The sequence below is a fragment of the Lissotriton vulgaris genome, chromosome 1_1 (assembly GCF_964263255.1).
Source record: "Lissotriton vulgaris chromosome 1_1, aLisVul1.2, whole genome shotgun sequence".
NCBI lineage: Eukaryota > Metazoa > Chordata > Amphibia > Caudata > Salamandridae > Lissotriton > Lissotriton vulgaris.
Genome location: NC_141685.1, coordinates 244070473 through 244093292, shown reverse-complemented (window position 1 = coordinate 244093292; position 22820 = coordinate 244070473). Strand labels below are relative to the sequence as shown.

Sequence of the window (22820 nt, the reverse complement as noted above, 5' to 3'; positions counted from 1 at the left end):
TATTAAATCGAAGGTACTTGAAAGGGGTGTTTGGGTGTTCCTTCCAAATACCGAATTGTAGTGGTATGTAGAAATGTTTTTCCTCCGTAATTTGGCCAAAAAACAATCATACTTCACCACCATCTCGGTGATTGTGGTAACCAATCATCAAATGATAATGTGTCACGTAAAAACCTCTTCCCCTTTAAGAATGTTTCAAAACAATCATTGTATGTAGAGGCATTGGTCGTATGTACCACTGCCTATTCAAATAAAATAGCAATGAAACAAATTAATCTGTTTTTAAATGATCCAGTTTTACTTTAATAAATAATATTAAGGACTACTTCTCATGTTCCACAGTTTCAAGCCTGTACTTTCCGGCACAACTTAGCATGATCCTCTCACTCTTTCATGATGTACTGCTATTATGTCATTCTAATTTTACTCAAAAGCTGGTGATATAGCTCAGTGGTAGAGCATTTGACTGCAGATCAAGAGGTCCCTGGTTCAAATCCAGGTGTCCCCTCAGACTATTTTGATTCTGTTGTTTGTAGTTGGGACTTTTCATCAATTCCTTTTGGATCATCTTTGACAGAGTCAGTGTTCCCTTGGATATTGCACTTTAATATCATTACAGAGTTTGCTGCTCAAAACCTGTGAGTAAATGCAGTTTTAACACTCGGCTTGGTGTTCCATTTGGGAACTTTCTGAAAGATCATTGATCTATTTGGGAATTTGGCTCTTCCTTTTACAGCACTAAAGAAAGGGAATGGACTATGAAATAAATTGACAAATTTGTTATACTGTTTGGTGCTTTCTTGAATCGCACTAAAGAAATGGCTTAGAATACTGTGCAGCGATGCAGTCAGTCTATTTCTCATTTCACCTGTGTCCTCAGTCTTACATATATTCCACCTTTTCCCTGTGCATCCAAAGTATGTGCTTGCTTGAAGCACTTCATTTTTGTGCAACGTAGGAACTATTTAATTTCTCCTTAAATGCTCTGCCTACGTGCAAGATGTACGAACCATTGTTGCAGTTGCAAGAAGGCTGGCCTGAAGAATCAGGCCATTTGCAAGCACAAAGTGGCTTTTTCTGATGTTTTAAATCGAAGGTCCGTGAAAGGGGTGTTTGGGTGTACCTTCCAAATACCGAATTGTAGTGGTATGTAGAAATGTTTTTCCACCGTAATGTGGCCCAAAACAATCATACTTCATCACCATCTGAGTGATTGTGGTAACCAAACATGAAACAATAAGGTATCCCGTAAAAACCTCTTCCCCTTTGAGAATGTTTCAAAACAAACATTTTAAGTGCAGGCATTGGTCCTATGTACCACTGCCTATTCAAATAAAATACCAATCAAACAAATACATATATTTTTTTTAATGATCCATTTTTCCTTTAATACATAATATTAAGAACTACTTCTACAGTTCCACGGTTTCAAGGTTGTATTTTCCGGCACAACTTAGCACGATCCTCTCACTCTTTCATGATGTACTGATATATTGTCATTCTGATCTTGGCTGACAGCTGGGGATATAGCTCAGTGGTAGAGCATTTGACTGCAGATCAAGAGGTTCCTGGTTCAAATCCGGGTGTTCCCTCATACTATTTTGAATCTGCTGTTTGTAGTTGGGAATTTTCATGAATCCCATTTGGATCATCTTTGACAGAGTCAGTGTTCCCTTAGATGTTAGACTTTAATAACATTACAGTTTTGCTGATTAAAACTTGTGAGTAACTGCATTTTTTACACTGGGCTTGGTATTCCCTATGGGAAATTTCTGAAACATCATTGATCTATTTTGGAATTCGGCTCTACCTTTCACAGCTCTAAACAAAGGGAATGGACTATGAAACCAATTGACAAATTTGTTATACTGTTTGGTGCTCTCTTGAATCGCACTAAAGAAATGGCTTAGAATACTGGGCAGCTATGCAATCAATCTATTTCTCATTACACCTGTGTCCTCAGTCTTACATATATTCCATCTCTTCTCTGTCCATACAAAGTATGTGTTTGTTTGAAGCACTTCATTTTTGTGCAAATTAGGAACTATTTAATTTCTCCTTGAAAGCTCTGCCTACGTGCAAGATGTACAAACCCTCGTTGCAGTTGCAAGAAGGCTGGTCTGAAGAATCAGGCCAGTTGCAAGCACAAAGTGGCTTTTTTTGATGTATTAAATTGAAGGTACTTGAAAGGGGTGTTTGGGTGTTCCTTCCAAATACCGAATTGTAGTGGTATGTAGAAATGTTTTTCCATCGTAATTTGGCCAAAAAACAATCATACTTCACCACCATCTCGGTGATTGTGGTAACCAATTATCAAATGATAATGTGTCACGTAAAAACCTCTTCCCCTTTAAGAATGTTTCAAAACAATCATTGTATGTAGAGGCATTTGTCTTATGTACCACGGCCTATTTAAATAAAATAGCAATGAAAAAATTAATCTGTTTTTTAAATGATCCAGTTTTACTTTAATAAATAATATTAAGGACTACTTCTCCTGTTCCACAGTTTCAAGCCTGTACTTTTCGGCACAACTTAGCATGATCCTCTCACTCTTTCATGATGTACTGATATTATGTCATTCGGATTTTACTGAAAAGCTGGGGATATAGCTCAGTGGTAGAGCATTTGACTGCAGATCAAGAGGTCCCTGGTTCAAATCCGGGTGTCCCCTCAGACTATTTTGATTCTGTTGTTTGTAGTTGGGACTATTCATCAATTCCTTTTGGATCATCTTTGACAGAGTCAGTGTTCCCTTGGATATTGCACTTTAATAGCATTACAGAGTTTGCTGCTCAAAACCTGTGAATAAATGGAGTTTTAACACTCGGCTTGGTATTCCCTTTGGGAAATTTCTGAAAGATCATTGATCTATTTTGGAATTTGGCTCTTCCTTTTACAGCACTAAAGAAAGGGAATGGACTATGAAACAAATTGACAAATTTGTTATACTGTTTGATGCTTTCTTGAATCGCACTAAAGAAATGGCTTAGAATACTGTGCAGCGATGCAGTCAGTCTATTTCTCATTTCACCTGTGTCCTCAGTCTTACATATATTCCACCTTTTCCCTGTGCATTAAAAGTATGTGCTTGTATGAAGCACTTCATTTTTGTGCAACGTAGGAACTATTTAATTTCTCCTTGAAAGCTCTGCCTATGTGCAAGATGTACAAACCCTTTTTGCAGTTGCAAGAAGGCTGGTCTGAAGAATCAGGCCAGTTGCAAGCACAAAGTGGCTTTTTTTGATGTATTAAATCGAAGGTACTTGAAAGGGGTGTTTGGGTGTTCCTTCCAAATACCGAATTGTAGTGGTATGTAGAAATGTTTTTCCTCCGTAATTTGGCCAAAAAACATTCATACTTCACCACCATCTCGGTGATTGTGGTAACCAATCATCAAATGATAATGTGTCATGTAAAAACCTCTTCCGCTTTAAGAATGTTTCAAAACAATCATTGTATGTAGAGGAATTGGTCTTATGTACCACTGCCTATTCAAATAAAATAGCAATGAAACAAATTAATCTGTTTTTTAAATGAGCCAGTTTTACTTTAATAAATAATATTAAGGACTACTTCTCCTGTTCCACAGTTTCAAGCCTGTACTTTCCGGCACAACTTAGCATGATCCTCTCACTCTTTCATGATGTACTGATATTATGTCATTCTGATTTTACTGAAAAGATGGGGATATAGCTCAGTGGTAGAGCATTTGACTGCAGATCAAGAGCTCCCTGGTTCAAATCCGGGTGTCCCCTCAGACTATTTTGATTCTGTTGTTTGTAGATGGGACTTTTCATCAATTCCTTTTGGATCATCTTTGACAGAGTCAGTGTTCCCTTGGATATTGCACTTTAATAACATTACAGAGTTTGCTGCTCAAAACCTGTGAGTAAATGCAGTTTTAACACTCGGCTTGGTGTTCCCTTTGGGAACTTTCTGAAAGATCATTGGAATTTGGCTCTTCCTTTTACAGCACAAGAGAAAGGGAATGGACTATGAAATAAACTGACAAATTTGTTATACTGTTTGGTGCTTTCTTGAATCGCACTAAAGAAATGGCTTCGAATACTGTGCAGCGATGCAGTCAGTCTATTTCTCATTTCACCTGTGTCCTCAGTCTTACATATATTCCACCTTTTCCCTGTGCATCCAAAGTATGTGCTTGTTTGAAGCACTTCATTTTTGTGCAACGTAGGAACTATTTAATTTCTCCTTAAATGCTCTGCCTACGTGCAAGATGTACGAACCATTGTTGCAGTTGCAAGAAGGCTGGCCTGAAGAATCAGGCCATTTGCAAGCACAAAGTGGCTTTTTCTGATGTTTTAAATCGAAGGTCCATGAAAGGGGTGTTTGGGTGTACCTTCCAAATACCGAATTGTAGTGGTATGTAGAAATGTTTTTCCACCGTAATGTGGCCCAAAACAATCATACTTCATCACCATCTGAGTGATTGTGGTAACCAAACATGAAACAATAAGGTATCCCGTAAAAACCTCTTCGCCTTTGAGAATGTTTCAAAACAAACATTTTAAGTGCAGGCATTGGTCCTATGTACCACTGCCTATTCAAATAAAATACCAATCAAACAAATACATATATTTTTTTTAATGATCCATTTTTCCTTTAATACATAATATTAAGAACTACTTCTACAGTTCCACAGTTTCAAGGTTGTATTTTCCGGCACAACTTAGCATGATCCTCTCACTCTTTCATGATGTACTGATATATTGTCATTCTGATCTTGAATGACAGCTGGGGATATAGCTCAGTGGTAGAGCATTTGACTGCAGATCAAGAGGTCCCTGGTTCAAATCCGGTTGTCCCCTCATACTATTTTGAATCTGCTGTTTGTAGTTGGGAATTTTCATGAATCCCATTTGGATCATCTTTGACAGAGTCAGTGTTCCCTTGGATGTTACACTTTAATACCATTACAGTGTTGCTGATTAAAACTTGTGAGTAACTGCATTTTTTACACTGGGCTTGGTATTCCCTATGGGAAATTTCTGAAACATCATTGATCTATTTTGGAATTCGGCTCTACCTTTCACAGCTCTAAACAAAGGGAATGGACTATGAAACCAATTGACAAATTTGTTATACTGTTTGGTGCTCTCTTGAATCGCACTAAAGAAATGGCTTAGAATACTGGGCAACTATGCAATCAATCTATTTCTCATTACACCTGTGTCCTCAGTCTTACATATATTCCATCTCTTCTCTGTCCATACAAAGTATGTGTTTGTTTGAAGCACTTCATTTTTGTGCAACTTAGGAACTATTTAATTTCTCCTTGAAAGCTCTGCCTACGTGCAAGATGTACAAACCCTCGTTGCAGTTGCAAGAAGGCTGGTCTGAAGAATCAGGCCAGTTACAAGCACAAAGTGGCTTTTTTTGATGTATTAAATCAAAGGTACTTGAAAGGGGTGTTTGGGTGTTCCTTCCAAATACCGAATTGTAGTGGTATGTAGAAATGTTTTTCCATCGTAATTTGGCCAAAACACAATCATACTTCACCACCATCTCGGTGATTGTGGTAACCAATCATCAAATGATAATGTGTCACGTAAAAACCTCTTCCCCTTTAAGAATGTTTCAAAACAATCATTGTACGTAGAGGCATTGGTCTTATGTACCACTGCCTATTCAAATAAAATAGCAATGAAACAAAGTAATCCGTTTTTTAAATGATACAGCTTTCCTTTAATAAATAATATTAACTACTACTTCTCCTGTTCCACAGTTTCAAGCCTGTACTTTCCGGCACAACTTAGCATGATCCTCTCACTCTTTCATGATGTACTGATATTATGTCATTCTGATTTGACTGAAAAGTTGGGGATATAGCTCAGTGGCTGAGCATTTGACTGCAGATCAAGAGGTCCCTTGTTCAAATCCGGGTGTCCCCTCAGACTATTTTGATTCTGTTGTTTGTAGTTGGGACTTTTCATCAATTCCTTTTGGATCATCTTTGACAGAGTCAGTGTTCCCTTGGATATTGCACTTTAATATCATTACAGAGTTTGCTGCTCAAAACTTGTGAGTAAATGCAGTTTTAACACTCAGCTTGGTGTTCCCTTTGGGAACTTTCTGAAAGATCATTGATCTATTTTGGAATTTGGCTCTTCCTTTTACAGCACTAAAGAAAGGGAATGGACTATGAAATAAATTGACAAATTTGTTATACTGTTTGGTGCTTTCTTGAATCGCACTAAAGAAATGGCTTAGAATACTGTGCAGCGATGCAGTCAGTCTATTTCTCATTTCACCTGTGTCCTCAGTCTTACATATATTCCACCTTTTCCCTGTGCATCCAAAGTATGTGCTTGTTTGAAGCACTTCATTTTTGTGCAACATAGGAACTATTTAATTTCTCCTTAAATGCTCTGCCTACGTGCAAGATGTACGAACGATTGTTGCAGTTGCAAGAAGGCTGGCCTGAAGAATCAGGCCATTTGCAAGCACAAAGTGGCTTTTTCTGATGTTTTAAATCGAAGGTCCGTGAAAGGGGTGTTTGGGTGTACCTTCCAAATACCGAATTGTAGTGGTATGTAGAAATGGTTTTCCACCGTAATGTGGCCCAAAACAATCATACTTCATCACCATCTGAGTGATTGTGGTAACCAAACATGAAACAATAAGGTATCCCGTAAAAACCTCTTCCCCTTTGAGAATGTTTCAAAACAAACATTTTAAGTGCAGGCATTGGTCCTATGTACTACTGCCTATTCAAATAAAATACCAATCAAACAAATACATATATTTTTTTAATGATCCATTTTTCCTTTAATAAATAATATTAAGAACTACTTCTACAGTTCCACAGTTTCAAGGTTGTACTTACCGGCACAACTTAGCATGATCCTCGCACTCTTTCATGATGTACTGATATATTGTCATTCTGATTTTGGCTGACAGCTGGGGATATATCTCAGTGGTAGAGCATTTGACTGCAGATCAAGCGGTTCCTGGTTCAAATCCGGGTGTCCCCTCATACTATTTTGAATCTGCTGTTTGTAGTTGGGAATTTTCATGAATCCCATTTGGATCATCTTTGACAGAGTCAGTGTTCCCTTGGATGTTACACTTTAATACCATTACAGTGTTGCTGATTAAAACTTGTGAGTAACTGCATTTTTTACACTGGGCTTGGTATTCCCTATGGGAAATTTCTGAAACATCATTGATCTATTTTGGAATTCGGCTCTACCTTTCACAGCTCTAAACAAAGGGAATGGACTATGAAACCAATTCACAAATTTGTTATTCTGTTTGGTGCTCTCTTGAATCGCACTAAAGAAATGGCTTAGAATACTGGGCAGCTATGCAATCAATCTATTTCTCATTACACCTGTGTCCTCAGTCTTACATATATTCCATCTCTTCTCTGTCCATACAAAGTATGTGTTTGTTTGAAGCACTTCATTTTTGTGCAACTTAGGAACTATTTAATTTCTCCTTGAAAGCTCTGCCTACGTACAAGATGTACAAACCCTCGTTGCAGTTGCAAGAAGGCTGGTCTGAAGAATCAGGCCAGTTGCAAGCACAAAGTGGCTTTTTTTTATGTATTAAATCGAAGGTACTTGAAAGGGGTGTTTGGGTGTTCCTTCCAAATACCGAATTGTAGTGGTATGTAGAAATGTTTTTCCATCGTAATTTGGCCAAAAAACAATCATACTTCACCACCATCTCGGTGATTGTGGTAACCAATCATCAAATGATAATGTGTCACGTAAAAACCAATTCCCCTTTAAAAATGTTTCAAAACAATCATTGTATGTAGAGGCATTGGTCGTATGTACCACTGCCTATTCAAATAAAATAGCAATGAAACAAAGTAATCCGTTTTTTAAATGATACAGCTTTCCTTTAATAAATAATATTAACTACTACTTCTCCTGTTCCACAGTTTCAAGCCTGTACTTTCCGGCACAACTTAGCATGATCCTCTCACTCTTTCATGATGTACTGATATTATGTCATTCTGATTTTACTGAAAAGCTGGGGATATAGCTCAGTGGTAGAGCATTTGACTGTAGATCAAGAGGTCCCTGGTTCAAATCCGGGTGTCACCTCAGACTACTTTGATTCTGTTGTTTGTAGTTGGGACTTTTCATCAATTCCTTTTGGATCATCCTTGACAGAGTCAGTGTTCCCTTGGATATTGCACTTTAATAGCATTACATAGTTTGCTGCTCAAAACCTGTGAGTAAATGGAGTTTTAACACTCGGCTTGGTATTCCCTTTGGGAAATTTCTGAAAGATCATTGATTTATTTTAGAATTTTGCTCTTCCTTTTACAGCACTAAAGAAAGGGAATGGACTATGAAACAAATTGACAAATTTGTTATACTGTTTGGTGCTCTCTTGAATCGCACTAAAGAAATGGCTAAGAATACTGTGCAGCAATGCAGTCAGTCTATTTCTCATTTCACCTGTGTCCTCAGTCTTACATATATTCCAGCTTTTCCCTGTGCATTAAAAGTATGTGCTTGTTTGAAGCACTTCATTTTTGTGCAACGTAGGAACTATTTAATTTCTCCTTGAAAGCTCTGCCTACGTGCAAGATGTTCAAACCCTCGTTGCAGTTGCAAGAAGGCTGGTCTGAAGAATCAGGCCAGTTGCAAGCACAAAGTGGCTTTTTTTGATGTATTAAATCGAAGGTACTTGAAAGGGGTGTTTGGGTGTTCCTTCCAAATACCGAATTGTAGTGGTATGTAGAAATGTTTTTCCTCCGTAATTTGGCAAAAAAACAATCATACTTCACCACCATCTCGGTGATTGTGGTAACCAATCATCAAATGATAATGTGTCACGTAAAAACCTCTTCCCCTTTAAGAATGTTTCAAACAATCATTGTATGTAGAGGAATTGGTCTTATGTACCACTGCCTATTCAAATAAAATAGCAATGAAACAAATTAATCTGTTTTTTAAATGAGCCAGTTTTACTTTAATAAATAATATTAAGGACTACTTCTCCTGTTCCACAGTTTCAAGCCTGTACTTTCCGGCACAACTTAGCATGATCCTCTCACTCTTTCATGATGTACTGATATTATGTCATTCTGATTTTACTGAAAAGATGGGGATATAGCTCAGTGGTAGAGCATTTGACTGCAGATCAAGAGCTCCCTGGTTCAAATCCGGGTGTCCCCTCAGACTATTTTGATTCTGTTGTTTGTAGTTGGGACTTTTCATCAATTCCTTTTGGATCATCTTTGGAAGAGTCAGTGTTCCCTTGGATATTGCACTTTAATAACATTACAGAGTTTGCTGCTCAAAACCTGTGAGTAAATGCAGTTTTAACACTCGGCTTGGTGTTCCCTTTGGGAACTTTCTGAAAGATCATTGATCTATTTTGGAATTTGGCTCTTCCTTTTACAGCACAAGAGAAAGGGAATGGACTATGAAATAAACTGACAAATTTGTTATACTGTTTGGTGCTTTCTTGAATCGCACTAAAGAAATGGCTTCGAATACTGTGCAGCGATGCAGTCAGTCTATTTCTCATTTCACCTGTGTCCTCAGTCTTACATATATTCCACCTTTTCCCTGTGCATCCAAAGTATGTGCTTGTTTGAAGCACTTCATTTTTGTGCAACGTAGGAACTATTTAATTTCTCCTTAAATGCTCTGCCTACGTGCAAGATGTACGAACCATTGTTGCAGTTGCAAGAAGGCTGGCCTGAAGAATCAGGCCATTTGCAAGCACAAAGTGGCTTTTTCTGATGTTTTAAATCGAAGGTCCATGAAAGGGGTGTTTGGGTGTACCTTCCAAATACCGAATTGTAGTGGTATGTGGAAATGTTTTTCCACCGTAATGTGGCCCAAAACAATCATACTTCATCACCATCTGAGTGATTGTGGTAACCAAACATGAAACAATAAGGTATCCCGTAAAAACCTCTTCCCCTTTGAGAATGTTTCAAAACAAACATTTTAAGTGCAGGCATTGGTCCTATGTACCACTGCCTATTCAAATAAAATACCAATCAAACAAATACATATATTTTTTTTAATGATCCATTTTTCCTTTAATACATAATATTAAGAACTACTTCTACAGTTCCACAGTTTCAAGGTTGTATTTTCCGGCACAACTTAGCATGATCCTCTCACTCTTTCATGATGTACTGATATATTGTCATTCTGATCTTGGCTGACAGCTGGGGATATAGCTCAGTGGTAGAGCATTTGACTGCAGATCAAGAGGTCCCTGGTTCAAATCCGGTTGTCCCCTCATACTATTTTGAATCTGCTGTTTGTAGTTGGGAATTTTCATGAATCCCATTTGGATCATCTTTGACAGAGTCAGTGTTCCCTTGGATGTTACACTTTAATACCATTACAGTGTTGCTGATTAAAACTTGTGAGTAACTGCATTTTTTACACTGGGCTTGGTATTCCCTATGGGAAATTTCTGAAACATCATTGATCTATTTTGGAATTCGGCTCTACCTTTCACAGCTCTAAACAAAGGGAATGGACTATGAAACCAATTGACAAATTTGTTATACTGTTTGGTGCTCTCTTGAATCGCACTAAAGAAATGGCTTAGAATACTGGGCAACTATGCAATCAATCTATTTCTCATTACACCTGTGTCCTCAGTCTTACATATATTCCATCTCTTCTCTGTCCATACAAAGTATGTGTTTGTTTGAAGCACTTCATTTTTGTGCAACTTAGGAACTATTTAATTTCTCCTTGAAAGCTCTGCCTACGTGCAAGATGTACAAACCCTCGTTGCAGTTGCAAGAAGGCTGGTCTGAAGAATCAGGCCAGTTGCAAGCACAAAGTGGCTTTTTTTGATGTATTAAATCAAAGGTACTTGAAAGGGGTGTTTGGGTGTTCCTTCCAAATACCGAATTGTAGTGGTATGTAGAAATGTTTTTCCATCGTAATTTGGCCAAAACACAATCATACTTCACCACCATCTCGGTGATTGTGGTAACCAATCATCAAATGATAATGTGTCACGTAAAAACCTCTTCCCCTTTAACTCCATGGCTGCTAAGGCAATTCCCCTCCTGTGCTGGGAATTGCTTATTTTCATTGTTTTATGACGAGCTGGGCTCGTCATCAGTGTATGAGGAGGCTACACCATGACGAGCCCAGCTCGTCATCAGCTTGGAAGGGGTTAAGAATGTTTCAAAACAATCATTGTACGTAGAGGCATTGGTCTTATGTACCACTGCCTATTCAAATAAAATAGCAATGAAACAAAGTAATCCGTTTTTTAAATGATACAGCTTTCCTTTAATAAATAATATTAACTACTACTTCTGCTGTTCCACAGTTTCAAGCCTGTACTTTCCGGCGCAACTTAGCATGATCCTCTCACTCTTTCATGATGTACTGATATTATGTCATTCTGATTTGACTGAAAAGTTGGGGATATAGCTCAGTGGCTGAGCATTTGACTGCAGATCAAGAGGTCCCTGGTTCAAATCCGGGTGTCCCCTCAGACTATTTTGATTCTGTTGTTTGTAGTTGGGACTTTTCATCAATTCCTTTTGGATCATCTTTGACAGAGTCAGTGTTCCCTTGGATATTGCACTTTAATATCATTACAGAGTTTGCTGCTCAAAACTTGTGAGTAAATGCAGTTTTAACACTCAGCTTGGTGTTCCCTTTGGGAACTTTCTGAAAGATCATTGATCTATTTTGGAATTTGGCTCTTCCTTTTACAGCACTAAAGAAAGGGAATGGACTATGAAATAAATTGACAAATTTGTTATACTGTTTGGTGCTTTCTTGAATCGCACTAAAGAAATGGCTTAGAATACTGTGCAGCGATGCAGTCAGTCTATTTCTCATTTCACCTGTGTCCTCAGTCTTACATATATTCCACCTTTTCCCTGTGCATCCAAAGTATGTGCTTGTTTGAAGCACTTCATTTTTGTGCAACATAGGAACTATTTAATTTCTCCTTAAATGCTCTGCCTACGTGCAAGATGTACGAACGATTGTTGCAGTTGCAAGAAGGCTGGCCTGAAGAATCAGGCCATTTGCAAGCACAAAGTGGCTTTTTCTGATGTTTTAAATCGAAGGTCCGTGAAAGGGGTGTTTGGGTGTACCTTCCAATTACCGAATTGTAGTGGTATGTAGAAATGGTTTTCCACCGTAATGTGGCCCAAAACAATCATACTTCATCACCATCTGAGTGATTGTGGTAACCAAACATGAAACAATAAGGTATCCCGTAAAAACCTCTTCCCCTTTGAGAATGTTTCAAAACAAACATTTTAAGTGCAGGCATTGGTCCTATGTACTACTGCCTATTCAAATAAAATACCAATCAAACAAATACATATATTTTTTTTAATGATCCATTTTTCCTTTAATAAATAATATTAAGAACTACTTCTACAGTTCCACAGTTTCAAGGTTGTACTTACCGGCACAACTTAGCATGATCCTCGCACTCTTTCATGATGTACTGATATATTGTCATTCTGATTTTGGCTGACAGCTGGGGATATATCTCAGTGGTAGAGGATTTGACTGCAGATCAAGAGGTCCCTGGTTCAAATCCGGGTGTCCCCTCAGACTATTTTGATTCTATTGTTTGTAGTTGGGACTTTTCATCAATTCCTTTTGGATCATCTTTGACAGAGTCAGTGTTCCCTTGGATATTGCACTTTAATAACATTACATAGTTTGCTGCTCAAAACCTGTGAGTGAATGGAGTTTTAACACTCGGCTTGGTATTCCCTTTGGGAAATTTCTGAAAGATAATTGATCTATTTTGGAATTTGGCTCTTCCTTTTACAGCACTAAAGAAAGGGAATGGACTATGAAACAAATTGACAAATTTGTTATACTGTTTGGTGCTCTCTTGAATCGCACTAAAGAAATGGCTTAGAATACTGTGCAGCGATGCAGTCAGTCTATTTCTCATTTCACCTGTGTCCTCAGCCTTACATATATTCCACCTTTTCCCTGTGCATCCAAAGTATGTGCTTGTTTGAAGCACTTCATTTTTGTGCAACGTAGGAACTATTTAATTTCTCCTTAAATGCTCTGCCTACGTGCAAGATGTACGAACCATTGTTGCAGTTGCAAGAAGGCTGGCCTGAAGAATCAGGCCATTTGCAAGCACAAAGTGGCTTTTTCTGATGTTTTAAATCTAAGGTCCGTGAAAGGGGTGTTTGGGTGTACCTTCCAAATACCGAATTGTAGTGGTATGTAGAAATGTTTTTCCACCGTAATGTGGCCCAAAACAATCATACTTCATCACCATCTGAGTGATTGTGGTAACCAAACATGAAACAATAAGGTATCCCGTAAAAACCTCTTCCCCTTTGAGAATGTTTCAAAACAAACATTTTAAGTGCAGGCATTGGTCCTATGTACCACTGCCTATTCAAATAAAATACCAATCAAACAAATACATATATATTTTTTAATGATCCATTTTTCCTTTAATAAATAATATTAAGAACTACTTCTACAGTTCCACAGTTTCAAGGTTGTACTTTCCGGCACAACTTAGCATGATCCTCTCACTCTTTCATGATGTACTGATATATTGTCATTCTGATCTTGGCTGACAGCTGGGGGTATAGCTCAGTGGTAGAGCATTTGACTGCAGATCAAGCGGTTCCTGGTTCAAATCCGGGTGTCCCCCCATACTGTTTTGAATCTGCTGTTTGTAGTTGGGAATTTTCATGAATCCCATTTGGATCATCTTTGACAGAGTCAGTGTTCCCTTGGATGTTACACTTTAATACCATTACAGTGTTGCTGATTAAAACTTGTGAGTAACTGCATTTTTTACACTGGGCTTGGTATTCCCTATGGGAAATTTCTGAAACATCATTGATCTATTTTGGAATTCGGCTCTACCTTTCACAGCTCTAAACAAAGGGAATGGACTATGAAACCAATTCACAAATTTGTTATTCTGTTTGGTGCTCTCTTGAATCGCACTAAAGAAATGGCTTAGAATACTGGGCAGCTATGCAATCAATCTATTTCTCATTACACCTGTGTCCTCAGTCTTACATATATTCCATCTCTTCTCTGTCCATACAAAGTATGTGTTTGTTTGAAGCACTTCATTTTTGTGCAACTTAGGAACTATTTAATTTCTCCTTGAAAGCTCTGCCTACGTACAAGATGTACAAACCCTCGTTGCAGTTGCAAGAAGGCTGGTCTGAAGAATCAGGCCAGTTGCAAGCACAAAGTGGCTCTTTTTTATGTATTAAATCGAAGGTACTTGAAAGGGGTGTTTGGGTGTTCCTTCCAAATACCGAATTGTAGTGGTATGTAGAAATGTTTTTCCATCGTAATTTGGCCAAAAAACAATCATACTTCACCACCATCTCGGTGATTGTGGTAACCAATCATCAAATGATAATGTGTCACGTAAAAACCAATTCCCCTTTAAAAATGTTTCAAAACAATCATTGTATGTAGAGGCATTGGTCTTATGTACCACTGCCTATTCAAATAAAATAGCAATGAAACAAAGTAATCCGTTTTTTAAATGATACAGCTTTCCTTTAATAAATAATATTAACTACTACTTCTCCTGTTCCACAGTTTCAAGCCTGTACTTTCCGGCACAACTTAGCATGATCCTCTCACTCTTTCATGATGTACTGATATTATGTCATTCTGATTTTACTGAAAAGCTGGGGATATAGCTCAGTGGTAGAGCATTTGACTGTAGATCAAGAGGTCCCTGGTTCAAATCCGGGTGTCACCTCGGACTATTTTGATTCTGTTGTTTGTAGTTGGGACTTTTCATCAATTCCTTTTGGATCATCCTTGACAGAGTCAGTGTTCCCTTGGATATTGCACTTTAATAGCATTACATAGTTTGCTGCTCAAAACCTGTGAGTAAATGGAGTTTTAACACTCGGCTTGGTATTCCCTTTGGGAAATTTCTGAAAGATCATTGATTTATTTTGGAATTTTGCTCTTCCTTTTACAGCACTAAAGAAAGGGAATGGACTATGAAACAAATTGACAAATTTGTTATACTGTTTGGTGCTCTCTTGAATCGCACTAAAGAAATGGCTAAGAATACTGTGCAGCAATGCAGTCAGTCTATTTCTCATTTCACCTGTGTCCTCAGTCTTACATATATTCCAGCTTTTCCCTGTGCATTAAAAGTATGTGCTTGTTTGAAGCACTTCATTTTTGTGCAACGTAGGAACTATTTAATTTCTCCTTGAAAGCTCTGCCTACGTGCAAGATGTTCAAACCCTCGTTGCAGTTGCAAGAAGGCTGGTCTGAAGAATCAGGCCAGTTGCAAGCACAAAGTGGCTTTTTTTGATGTATTAAATCGAAGGTACTTGAAAGGGGTGTTTGGGTGTTCCTTCCAAATACCGAATTGTAGTGGTATGTAGAAATGTTTTTCCTCCGTAATTTGGCAAAAAAACAATCATACTTCACCACCATCTCGGTGATTGTGGTAACCAATCATCAAATGATAATGTGTCACGTAAAAACCTCTTCCCCTTTAAGAATGTTTCAAACAATCATTGTATGTAGAGGCTTTGGTCTTATGTACCACTGCCTATTCAAATAAAATAGCAATGAAACAAATTAATCTGTTTTTTAAATGATTCAGTTTTACTTTAATAAATAATATTAAGGACTACTTCTCATGTTCCACAGTTTCAAGCCTGTACTTTCCGGCACAACTTAGCATGATCCTCTCACTCTTTCATGATGTACTGATATTATGTCACTCTGATTTTACTGAAAAGCTGGGGATATAGCTCAGTGGTAGAGCATTTGACTGCAGATCAAGAGGTCCCTGGTTCAAATCCGGGTGTCCCCTCAGACTATTTTGATTCTGTTGTTTGTAGTTGGGACTTTTCATCAATTCCTTTTGGATCATCTTTGACAGAGTCAGTGTTCCCTTGGATATTGCACTTTAATAGCATTACAGAGTTTGCTGCTCAAAACCTGTGAGTAAATGGAGTTTTAACACTCGGCTTGGTATTCCCTTTGGGAAATTTCTGAAAGATCATTGATCTATTTTGGAATTTGGCTCTTCCTTTTACAGCACTAAAGAAAGGGAATGGACTATGAAACAAATTGACAAATTTGTTATACTGTTTGATGCGTTCTTGAATCGCACTAAAGAAATGGCTTAGAATACTGTGCAGCGATGCAGTCAGTCTATTTCTCATTTCACCTGTGTCCTCAGTCTTACATATATTCCACCTTTTCCCTGTGCATTAAAAGTATGTGCTTGTTTGAAGCACGTCATTTTTGTGCAACGTAGGAACTATTTAATTTCTCCTTGAAAGCTCTGCCTACGTGCAAGATGTACAAACCCTCGTTGCAGTTGCAAGAAGGCTGGTCTGAAGAATCAGGCCAGTTGCAAGCACAAAGTGGCTTTTTTTGATGTATTAAATCGAAGGTACTTGAAAGGGGTGTTTGGGTGTTCCTTCCAAATACCGAATTGTAGTGGTATGTAGAAATGTTTTTCCTCCGTCATTTTGCCAAAAAACATTCATACTTCACCACCATCTCGGTGATTGTGGTAACCAATCATCAAATGATAATGTGTCATGTAAAAACCTCTTCCGCTTTAAGAATGTTTTAAAACAATCATTGTATGTAGAGGCATTGGTCTTATGTACCACTGCCTATTCAAATAAAATAGCAATGAAACAAAGTAATCCGTTTTTTAAATAATACAGCTTTCCTTTAATAAATAATATTAATTACTACTTCTCCTGTTCCACAGTTTCAAGCCTGTACTTTCCGGCACAACTTAGCATGATCCTCTCACTCTTTCATGATGTACTGATATTATGTCATTCTGCTTATACTGAAAAGCTGGGGATGTAGCTTAGTGGTAGAGCATTTGACTGCAGATCAAGCGGTCCCTGGTTCAAATCCGGGTGTCCCCTCATACTATTTTGATTCTGTTGTTTGTAGTTGGGACTTTTCATCAATTCCTTTTGGATCATCTTTGACAGAGTCAGTGTTCCCTTGGATATTGCACTTTAATAGCATTACATAGTTTGCTGCTCAAAACCTGTGAGTAAATGGAGTTTTAACACTCGGCTTGGTATTCCCTTTGGGAAATTTCTGAAAGATCATTGATCTATTTTGGAATTTGGCTCTTCCTTTTATAGCACTAAAGAAAGGGAATGGACTATGAAACAAATTGACAAATTTGTTATACTTTTTGGTGCTCTCTTGAATCGCACTAAAGAAATGGCTTAGAATACTGTGCAGCGATGCAGTCAGTCTATTTCTCATTTCACCTGTGTCCTCAGTCTTACATATATTCCAGCTTTTCCCTGTGCATTAAAAGTATGTGCTTGTTTGAAGCACTTCATTTTTGTGCAACGTAGGAACTATTTAATTTCTTCTTGAAAGCTCTGCCTACGTGCAAGATGTTCAAACCCTCGTTGCAGTTGCAAGAAGGCTGGTCTGAAGAATCAGGCCAGTTGCAAGCACAATGTGGCTTTTTTTGATGTATTAAATCGAAGGTACTTGAAAGGGGTGTTTGGGTGTTCCTTCCAAATACCGAATTGTAGTGGTATGTCGAAATGTTTTTCCTCCGTAATTTGGCCCAAAACAATCATACTTCATCACCATCTGAGTGATTGTGGTAACCAAACATGAAACAATAAGGTATCCCGTAAAAACCTCTTCCCCTTTGAGAATGTTTCAGAACAAACATTTTAAGTGCAGGCATTGGTCCTATGTACTACTGCCTATTCAAATAAAATACCAATCAAACAAATACATATATTTTTTTTAATGATCCATTTTTCCATTAATAAATATTATTAAGAACTACTTCTACAGTTCCACAGTTTCAAGGTTGTACTTTCCGGCACAACTTAACATGATCCTTTCACTCTTTCATGATGTACTGATATATTGTCATTCTGATCTTGGCTGACAGCTGGGGATATAGCTCAGTGGTAGAGCATTTGACTGCAGATCAAGAGGTCCCTGGTTCAAATCCGGGTGTCCCCTCATACTATTTTGAATCTGCTGTTTGTAGTTGGGAATTTTCATGAATCCCATTTGGATCATCTTTGACAGAGTCAGTGTTCCCTTGGATGTTACACTTTAATACCATTACAGTGTTGCTGATTAAAACTTGTGAGTAACTGCATTTCTTACACTGGGCTTGGTATTCCCTATGGGAAATTTCTGAAACATCATTGATCTATTTTGGAATTTGGCTCTTCCTTATACAGCACTAAAGAAAGGGAATGGACTATGAAACAAATTGACAAATTTGTTATACTGTTTGGTGCTCTCTTGAATCGCACTAAAGAAATGGCTTAGAATACTGTGCAGCGATGCAGTCAGTCTATTTCTTATTTCACCTGTGTCCTCAGTCTTACATATATTCCACCTTTTCCCTGTGCATCCAAAGTATGTGCTTGTTTGAAGCACTTCATTTTTGTGCAACATAGGAACTATTTAATTTCTCCTTAAATGCTCTGCCTACGTGCAAGATGTACGAACGATTGTTGCAGTTGCAAGAAGGCTGGCCTGAAGAATCAGGCCATTTGCAAGCACAAAGTGGCTTTTTCTGATGTTTTAAATCGAAGGTCCGTGAAAGGGGTGTTTGGGTGTACCTTCCAAATACCGAATTGTAGTGGTATGTAGAAATGGTTTTCCACCGTAATGTGGCCCAAAACAATCATACTACATCACCATCTGAGTGATTGTGGTAACCAAACATGAAACAATAAGGTATCCCGTAAAAACCTCTTCCCCTTTGAGAATGTTTCAAAACAAACATTTTAAGTGCAGGCATTGGTCCTATGTACTACTGCCTATTCAAATAAAATACCAATCAAACAAATACATATATTTTTTTAATGATCCATTTTTCCTTTAATAAATAATATTAAGAACTACTTCTACAGTTCCACAGTTTCGAGGTTGTACTTTCCGGCACAACTTAGCATGATCCTCTCACTCTTTCATGATGTACTGATATATTGTCATTCTGATCTTGGCTGACAGCTGGGGATATAGCTCAGTGGTAGAGCATTTGACTGCAGATCAAGCGGTTCCTGGTTCAAATCCGGGTGTCCCCTCATACTATTTTGAATCTGCTGTTTGTAGTTGGGAATTTTCATGAATCCCATTTGGATCATCTTTGACAGAGTCAGTGTTCCCTTGGATGTTACACTTTAATACCATTACAGTGTTGCTGATTAAAACTTGTGAGTAACTGCATTTTTTACACTGGGCTTGGTATTCCCTATGGGAAATTTCTGAAACATCATTGATCTATTTTGGAATTCGGCTCTACCTTTCACAGCTCTAAACAAAGGGAATGGACTATGAAACCAATTCACAAATTTGTTATTCTGTTTGGTGCTCTCTTGAATCGCACTAAAGAAATGGCTTAGAATACTGGGCAGCTATGCAATCAATCTATTTCTCATTACACCTGTGTCCTCAGTCTTACATATATTCCATCTCTTCTCTGTCCATACAAAGTATGTGTTTGTTTGAAGCACTTCATTTTTGTGCAACTTAGGAACTATTTAATTTCTCCTTGAAAGCTCTGCCTACGTACAAGATGTACAAACCCTCGTTGCAGTTGCAAGAAGGCTGGTCTGAAGAATCAGGCCAGTTGCAAGCACAAAGTGGCTTTTTTTTATGTATTAAATCGAAGGTACTTGAAAGGGGTGTTTGGGTGTTCCTTCCAAATACCGAATTGTAGTGGTATGTAGAAATGTTTTTCCATCGTAATTTGGCCAAAAAACAATCATACTTCACCACCATCTCGGTGATTGTGGTAACCAATCATCAAATGATAATGTGTCACGTAAAAACCAATTCCCCTTTAAAAATGTTTCAAAACAATCATTGTATGTAGAGGCATTGGTCTTATGTACCACTGCCTATTCAAATAAAATAGCAATGAAACAAAGTAATCCGTTTTTTAAATGATACAGCTTTCCTTTAATAAATAATATTAACTACTACTTCTCCTGTTCCACAGTTTCAAGCCTGTACTTTCCGGCACAACTTAGCATGATCCTCTCACTCTTTCATGATGTACTGATATTATGTCATTCTGATTTTACTGAAAAGCTGGGGATAAAGCTCAGTGGTAGAGCATTTGACTGCAGATCATAGAGGTCCCTGGTTCAAATCCGGGTGTTCCCTCACACTATTTTGAATCTGCTGTTTGTAGTTGGGAATTTTCATGAATCCCATTTGGATCATCTTTGACAGAGTCAGTGTTCCCTTGGATGTTACACTTTAATACCATTACAGTGTTGCTGATTAAAACTTGTGAGTAACTGCATTTTTTACACTGGGCTTGGTATTCCCTATGGGAAATTTCTGAAACATCATTGATCTATTTTGGAATTCGGCTCTACCTTTCACAGCTCTAAACAAAGGGAATGGACTATGAAACCAATTGACAAATTTGTTATACTGTTTGGTGCTCTCTTGAATCGCACTAAAGAAATGGCTTAGAATACTGGGCAGCTATGCAATCAATCTATTTCTCATTACACCTGTGTCCTCAGTCTTACATATATTCCATCTCTTCTCTGTCCATACAAAGTATGTGTTTGTTTGAAGCACTTCATTTTTGTGCAACTTAGGAACTATTTAATTTCTCCTTGAAAGCTCTGCCTACGTGCAAGATGTACAAACCCTCCTTGCAGTTGCAAGAAGGCTGGTCTGAAGAATCAGGCCAGTTGCAAGCACAAAGTGGCTTTTTTTGATGTATTAAATCGAAGGTACTTGAAAGGGGTGTTTCGGTGTTCCTTCCAAATACCGAATTGTAGTGGTATGTAGAAATGTTTTTCCTCCGTCATTTTGCCAAAAAACATTCATACTTCACCACCATCTCGGTGATTGTGGTAACCAATCATCAAATGATAATGTGTCATGTAAAAACCTCTTCCGCTTTAAGAATGTTTTAAAACAATCATTGTATGTAGAGGCATTGGTCTTATGTACCTCTGCCTATTCAAATAAAATAGCAATGAAACAAAGTAATCCGTTTTTTAAATGATACAGCTTTCCTTTAATAAATATTATTAATTAGTACTTCTCCTGTTCCACAGTTTCAAGCCTGTACTTTCCGGCACAACTTAGCATGATCCTCTCACTCTTTCATGATGTACTGATATTATGTCATTCTGCTTATACTGAAAAGCTGGGGATATAGCTCAGTGGTAGAGCATTTGACTGCAGATCAAGAGGTCCCTGCTTCAAATCCGGGTGTCCCCTCATACTATTTTGATTCTGTTGTTTGTAGTTGGGACTTTTCATCAATTCCTTTTGGATCATCTTTGACAGAGTCAGTGTTCCCTTGGATATTGCACTTTAATAGCATTACATAGTTTGCTGCTCAAAACCTGTGAGTAAATGGAGTTTTAACACTCGGCTTGGTATTCCCTTTGGGAAATTTCTGAAAGATCATTGATCTATTTTGGAATTTGGCTCTTCCTTTTACAGCACTAAAGAAAGGGAATGGACTATGAAACAAATTGACAAATTTGTTATACTTTTGGTGCTCTCTTGAATCGCACTAAAGAAATGGCTTAGAATACTGTGCAGCGATGCAGTCAGTCTATTTCTCATTTCACCTGTGTCCTCAGTCTTACATATATTCCAGCTTTTCCCTGTGCATTAAAAGCATGTGCTTGTTTGAAGCACTTCATTTTTGTGTAACGTAGGAACTATTTAATTTCTTCTTGAAAGCTCTGCCTACGTGCAAGATGTTCAAACCCTCGTTGCAGTTGCAAGAAGGCTGGTCTGAAGAATCAGGCCTGTTGCAAGCACAAAGTGGCTTTTTTTGATTTATTAAATTGAAGGTACTTGAAAGGGGTATTTGGGTGTTCCTTCCAAATACCGAATTGTAGTGGTATGTAGAAATGTTTTTCCATCGTAATTTGGCCAAAAAACAATCATACTTCACCGCCATCTTGGTGATTGTGGTAACCAATCATCAAATGATAATGTGTCACGTAAAAACCTCTTCCCCTTTAAGAATGTTTCAAAACAATCATTGTATGTAGAGGCATTTGTCTTATGTACCACGGCCTATTTAAATAAAATAGCAATGAAAAAATTAATCTGTTTTTTAAATGATCCAGTTTTACTTTAATAAATAATATTAAGGACTACTTCTCCTGTTCCACAGTTTCAAGCCTGTACTTTCCGGCACAACTTAGCATGATCCTCTCACTCTTTCATGATGTACTGATATTATGTCATTCGGATTTTACTGAAAAGCTGGGGATATAGCTCAGTGGTAGAGCATTTGACTGCAGATCAAGAGGTCCCTGGTTCAAATCCGTGTGTCCCCTCAGACTATTTTGATTCTGTTGTTTGTAGTTGGGACTTTTCATCAATTCCTTTTGGATCATCTTTGACAGAGTCAGTGTTCCCTTGGATATTGCACTTTAATAGCATTACAGAGTTTGCTGCTCAAAACCTGTGAGTAAATGGAGTTTTAACACTCGGCTTGGTATTCCCTTTGGGAAATTTCTGAAAGATCATTGATCTATTTTGGAATTTGGCTCTTCCTTTTACAGCACTAAAGAAAGGGAATGGACTATGAAACAAATTGACAAATTTGTTATACTGTTTGATGCTTTCTTGAATCGCACTAAAGAAATGGCTTAGAATACTGTGCAGCGATGCAGTCAGTCTATTTCTCATTTCACCTGTGTCCTCAGTCTTACATATATTCCACCTTTTCCCTGTGCATTAAAAGTATGTGCTTGTTTGAAGCACTTCATTTTTGTGCAACGTAGGAACTATTTAATTTCTCCTTGAAAGCTCTGCCTATGTGCAAGATGTACAAACCCTTTTTGCAGT

General features: G+C 37.9%; 21 non-coding genes across 21 annotated transcripts; all 21 read left to right on the top strand.

Moving 5' to 3' along the window:
* The first annotated feature begins 436 nt into the window (after positions 1-436).
* Positions 437-508, top strand: TRNAC-GCA (transfer RNA cysteine (anticodon GCA)). The gene has a single exon. It is a non-coding gene; the product is annotated as a tRNA-Cys (tRNA).
* Positions 509-1520: 1012 nt separating this feature from the next.
* Positions 1521-1592, top strand: TRNAC-GCA (transfer RNA cysteine (anticodon GCA)). The gene has a single exon. It is a non-coding gene; the product is annotated as a tRNA-Cys (tRNA).
* Positions 1593-2602: 1010 nt separating this feature from the next.
* TRNAC-GCA (transfer RNA cysteine (anticodon GCA)) lies at positions 2603-2674 on the top strand. Its single transcript has one exon. It is a non-coding gene; the product is annotated as a tRNA-Cys (tRNA).
* Positions 2675-3686: 1012 nt separating this feature from the next.
* TRNAC-GCA (transfer RNA cysteine (anticodon GCA)) lies at positions 3687-3758 on the top strand. The gene has a single exon. It is a non-coding gene; the product is annotated as a tRNA-Cys (tRNA).
* Positions 3759-4760: 1002 nt separating this feature from the next.
* On the top strand, positions 4761-4832 carry TRNAC-GCA (transfer RNA cysteine (anticodon GCA)). The gene has a single exon. It is a non-coding gene; the product is annotated as a tRNA-Cys (tRNA).
* A 1011-nt stretch (positions 4833-5843) lies between these two features.
* Positions 5844-5915, top strand: TRNAC-GCA (transfer RNA cysteine (anticodon GCA)). Its single transcript has one exon. It is a non-coding gene; the product is annotated as a tRNA-Cys (tRNA).
* A 1011-nt stretch (positions 5916-6926) lies between these two features.
* On the top strand, positions 6927-6998 carry TRNAC-GCA (transfer RNA cysteine (anticodon GCA)). Its single transcript has one exon. It is a non-coding gene; the product is annotated as a tRNA-Cys (tRNA).
* A 1011-nt stretch (positions 6999-8009) lies between these two features.
* On the top strand, positions 8010-8081 carry TRNAY-GUA (transfer RNA tyrosine (anticodon GUA)). Its single transcript has one exon. It is a non-coding gene; the product is annotated as a tRNA-Tyr (tRNA).
* A 1011-nt stretch (positions 8082-9092) lies between these two features.
* Positions 9093-9164, top strand: TRNAC-GCA (transfer RNA cysteine (anticodon GCA)). Its single transcript has one exon. It is a non-coding gene; the product is annotated as a tRNA-Cys (tRNA).
* A 1012-nt stretch (positions 9165-10176) lies between these two features.
* TRNAC-GCA (transfer RNA cysteine (anticodon GCA)) lies at positions 10177-10248 on the top strand. The gene has a single exon. It is a non-coding gene; the product is annotated as a tRNA-Cys (tRNA).
* A 1153-nt stretch (positions 10249-11401) lies between these two features.
* Positions 11402-11473, top strand: TRNAC-GCA (transfer RNA cysteine (anticodon GCA)). The gene has a single exon. It is a non-coding gene; the product is annotated as a tRNA-Cys (tRNA).
* A 1012-nt stretch (positions 11474-12485) lies between these two features.
* On the top strand, positions 12486-12557 carry TRNAC-GCA (transfer RNA cysteine (anticodon GCA)). The gene has a single exon. It is a non-coding gene; the product is annotated as a tRNA-Cys (tRNA).
* Positions 12558-13569: 1012 nt separating this feature from the next.
* TRNAC-GCA (transfer RNA cysteine (anticodon GCA)) lies at positions 13570-13641 on the top strand. Its single transcript has one exon. It is a non-coding gene; the product is annotated as a tRNA-Cys (tRNA).
* Positions 13642-14652: 1011 nt separating this feature from the next.
* On the top strand, positions 14653-14724 carry TRNAY-GUA (transfer RNA tyrosine (anticodon GUA)). The gene has a single exon. It is a non-coding gene; the product is annotated as a tRNA-Tyr (tRNA).
* A 1011-nt stretch (positions 14725-15735) lies between these two features.
* TRNAC-GCA (transfer RNA cysteine (anticodon GCA)) lies at positions 15736-15807 on the top strand. The gene has a single exon. It is a non-coding gene; the product is annotated as a tRNA-Cys (tRNA).
* A 1012-nt stretch (positions 15808-16819) lies between these two features.
* Positions 16820-16891, top strand: TRNAC-GCA (transfer RNA cysteine (anticodon GCA)). The gene has a single exon. It is a non-coding gene; the product is annotated as a tRNA-Cys (tRNA).
* A 1012-nt stretch (positions 16892-17903) lies between these two features.
* Positions 17904-17975, top strand: TRNAC-GCA (transfer RNA cysteine (anticodon GCA)). The gene has a single exon. It is a non-coding gene; the product is annotated as a tRNA-Cys (tRNA).
* A 1010-nt stretch (positions 17976-18985) lies between these two features.
* Positions 18986-19057, top strand: TRNAC-GCA (transfer RNA cysteine (anticodon GCA)). Its single transcript has one exon. It is a non-coding gene; the product is annotated as a tRNA-Cys (tRNA).
* Positions 19058-20068: 1011 nt separating this feature from the next.
* TRNAC-GCA (transfer RNA cysteine (anticodon GCA)) lies at positions 20069-20141 on the top strand. Its single transcript has one exon. It is a non-coding gene; the product is annotated as a tRNA-Cys (tRNA).
* A 1011-nt stretch (positions 20142-21152) lies between these two features.
* On the top strand, positions 21153-21224 carry TRNAC-GCA (transfer RNA cysteine (anticodon GCA)). The gene has a single exon. It is a non-coding gene; the product is annotated as a tRNA-Cys (tRNA).
* A 1010-nt stretch (positions 21225-22234) lies between these two features.
* On the top strand, positions 22235-22306 carry TRNAC-GCA (transfer RNA cysteine (anticodon GCA)). Its single transcript has one exon. It is a non-coding gene; the product is annotated as a tRNA-Cys (tRNA).
* Positions 22307-22820: the final 514 nt, after the last annotated feature.